We start from the raw sequence: 3,016 nt of genomic DNA, 5'->3' as shown, positions 1-3,016 counted from the left end.
TTAGAAGATAAAAAACATCTTCAAAGATTTTTAGGTATTTTAACCTATGCTGAGAGTTATATTCCTAAACTCGCAGAACTTAGGAAACCTTTACAGGTAAAATTAAAAAAGGATTACATATGGGAATGGAAACAATCCGATACATACTATATCAAAAAGATAAAGAAAAACTTAACCAGTTTTCCAAAACTTTATCTTCCAAAAGAAAATGAATTTGTAATCAGAGAAACAGATGCTTCTCACGATTATTGGGGAGGAGTTTTGAAGGCCAGAACAACGGAAAAGGAAGAAATATGTAAGTATACTTCTGGGAACTTTAAACAAGCCGAAAGAAATTACCACAGTAATGAAAAAGTATTACTTGCGGTAAAAAAACACTATTTCTAAATTTTCTATTTATCTTACTCCTGTAAAATTTCTAGTCAGGACAGATAATAAAAATTTTACTTATTTCCTCAAAACAAAAATTTCTGGAGATAATAAACAAGGCCGTCTTGTCAGATGGCAGATGTGGTTTTCAAGATATTCTTTCGACATTGAGCATTTTGAGGGGGCTAAGAACGTGCTAGCTGATTGCTTGACACGAGATTTTCAAAAATCATAAAAAAAAGATGCTTCAAATGCTTTCCATGCCTATTTAAGGAGCACACATCCTTCAAACAAAGAATCACCTACCACTTTCACAAAAGCAAAGTCTACTCTTAAAAAAAGATATGGAGAATTTAAAGGCGTTACGCCTAAAAGAAAAAATTATTTTAATAGAATTAAAGGCTATTCAAGAAAAAATAGCTATCTATGACGAAAGTCTAGAAACAACTGTTAATTCAGAACAGGAATCCGAAAGGATACAATCTGAATCTATACGCTTACAAATGGCTAAGGGTAAAGAAAAATCAAGTCCGTTGACTCCTGTTGCTTTGGAAAAAAGCAAAGATAAAGTAAATGAAGAACTACGATCTTCATCTAGCCCAGGTGCAAACGGTTCTGGTAAAGGCTTATGAAATCCGTTGATGGCTAACAGTTTGCCAAAAACTGAACAGGTCTCCCTCAGACCAAGTTACTCACAAATTACTCAAGTGCCAGGAAAATTTAATTCTAGATTCTATGTCATCTTTGACGGAGAGCATAGAGGCATTTATGAAGACTGGTCCATTGTGTCTCACTATGTATCGGGAAAACCGGTACCATACAAAAAATTTGGGTCCTTACTACAAGCCCAACTAGAAGCCACTCGATACTCAGCTGAGTGTGGAAAGAAAGAAATACCTTTAAAGGTAACAATTATTCCTAAACCATTGAGGTCCAAGAAAAAAGAAAGGATTATTGAATTCAAGAAAACTTTCTCAAAACCATTCTTTAATGAAGAAAAAGAAGAAAAAGACACAATATCATTTGACGAATTTAGAATGATTTGGTCCAAAGCTAGAGCTCTTAGTCAAAATGATTTTGAATTCGAGCATATCTATACAGAAGAGAAGGCTACTAAAAGTCTCATTATCTTTTGTCCAGGTGCAAGTCTAGAACTTGTTTCACTAGCATACTCTGCTGGTTTAATAAAGTTCATTTACCCTTCCCCAAATCTGCTTGAAATCAGCATGTTGCCAGAAGGGATAAAGAAAGCGATAAAAAACTTTTGAAAGAAGATTGCTACAGCAAAAGATGCAAACATCTTCATTAAGTGTAACTCTACACTTCCAGATTGGTATCAAGGAACATCTTTCCAAAACTACCATCACCTAGAAATTGGTCTCGCCAAAGCAAGAACCGTTAATCCCTCAAAGGTAATGACTGAGGATTATAAAGACCCTGAAAATTGGGTAGAAATTAGAGCTAAAGGATTCTTAAAAATCCTAAGCAATCTCCAAAATATTAAAGCGGGAAGCTTTAATAAAGTGAATTATTGCAGTCACAACTGCATCATCACAAGTTACAGTGGAATTCCATTACCAAAGCACGAAAAGGAGGCTTTAGAAAGAACAGAACAGCGCATTATCTTTAATAAAGTTGATGTGAGTCCAACCACAAGACAAAAGCTTTGTCAAATAATACAAGGTGCACATGAAAACCTACACAATTTTTGGTTACTACACAAATAGTTGTAGTAAATTTTTGGTTTGAACGACAAAAAATAGGTCGTTAAATAATTGTCAATAGATGCCATGACAAAAACTTTGACAAATAATACAAGGTGCACATGAAAACCATCAGTGCATACGCGTTTGTCTCCCAAGGTATAACAGGCAAAGCGGTATGTACAGTCGGAGAAGACCATACGTCCAAGGTTACATCGGGTAAATTAGTGTATTAGTACTTCGAAAAGATGGAGATAAATTTAGGAAGTATTCATATCTATTTTTTTTTCTTGAAAGAAAGAAATATGCTAGTGTTTCTTTTGTTGATATGAAATTTGAGCATACCCATAGGTTTCTCCACAAACATATAATCACACAAACCATAACTTCCGTGCTCATTAGACATGCAATAATCAAGAGTCACATGAAATTGTAATAAAATTAGCATGAAATTTGTTGCAAACCTCATTCCAAAAACTATCAGACTTTTGATTATTACCTACAATAAATATTAACGTGTAAATAAATGTTGTTTTATCTTGAATAAACTATTATTTTAGTATAAATAAAAAAGTATAACATACCTACGATCGGACACGTAGACGTATTGGTCCACGCCCTTGCCAACGCCATCTCTTCGATTGATATCCAAGTTTGACCTCTACCGGTGGTTAAATTAACTTGTTCCGGCCTCTTTGAACGCTTTTTTTTAATTAAGTTATTTTTTATATATTTCATTCCAATCATTAGGGCAAATTACATAAAGATAGCAGGTAGACGAGCAACAAACTGCGCCGCCATCCCTTTTTGAATAGAAAACCCTAATCTACTAAAAAAAAGCCCCGCCCCTGAGGGGTCGAAAAGTTGCTATGGACCACACGCTCAACTCTAGACAAGAACCGAACTGCCTCCGGCGCCAAGGAGCCGAACGTGTCAAACACCAG

At 35.0% G+C, this 3,016-nt stretch overlaps 1 long non-coding RNA gene across 1 annotated transcript; it reads right to left on the bottom strand.

The window, feature by feature from the left end:
• Positions 1-2,517: 2,517 nt before the first annotated feature.
• Positions 2,518-2,784, bottom strand: LOC118485466. Its single transcript, XR_004876227.1, has 2 exons — positions 2,657-2,784; positions 2,518-2,571 (listed from the first exon to the last, which is right to left on the bottom strand). It is a non-coding gene; the product is annotated as an uncharacterized LOC118485466 (long non-coding RNA).
• Positions 2,785-3,016: the final 232 nt, after the last annotated feature.

This window comes from Helianthus annuus, chromosome 13, assembly GCF_002127325.2.
Source record: "Helianthus annuus cultivar XRQ/B chromosome 13, HanXRQr2.0-SUNRISE, whole genome shotgun sequence".
NCBI classification, from domain to species: Eukaryota; Viridiplantae; Streptophyta; class Magnoliopsida; order Asterales; family Asteraceae; genus Helianthus; species Helianthus annuus.
Note: the sequence above shows the minus strand (reverse complement) of the source record. Positions and strands in the feature narration are given on the sequence as shown.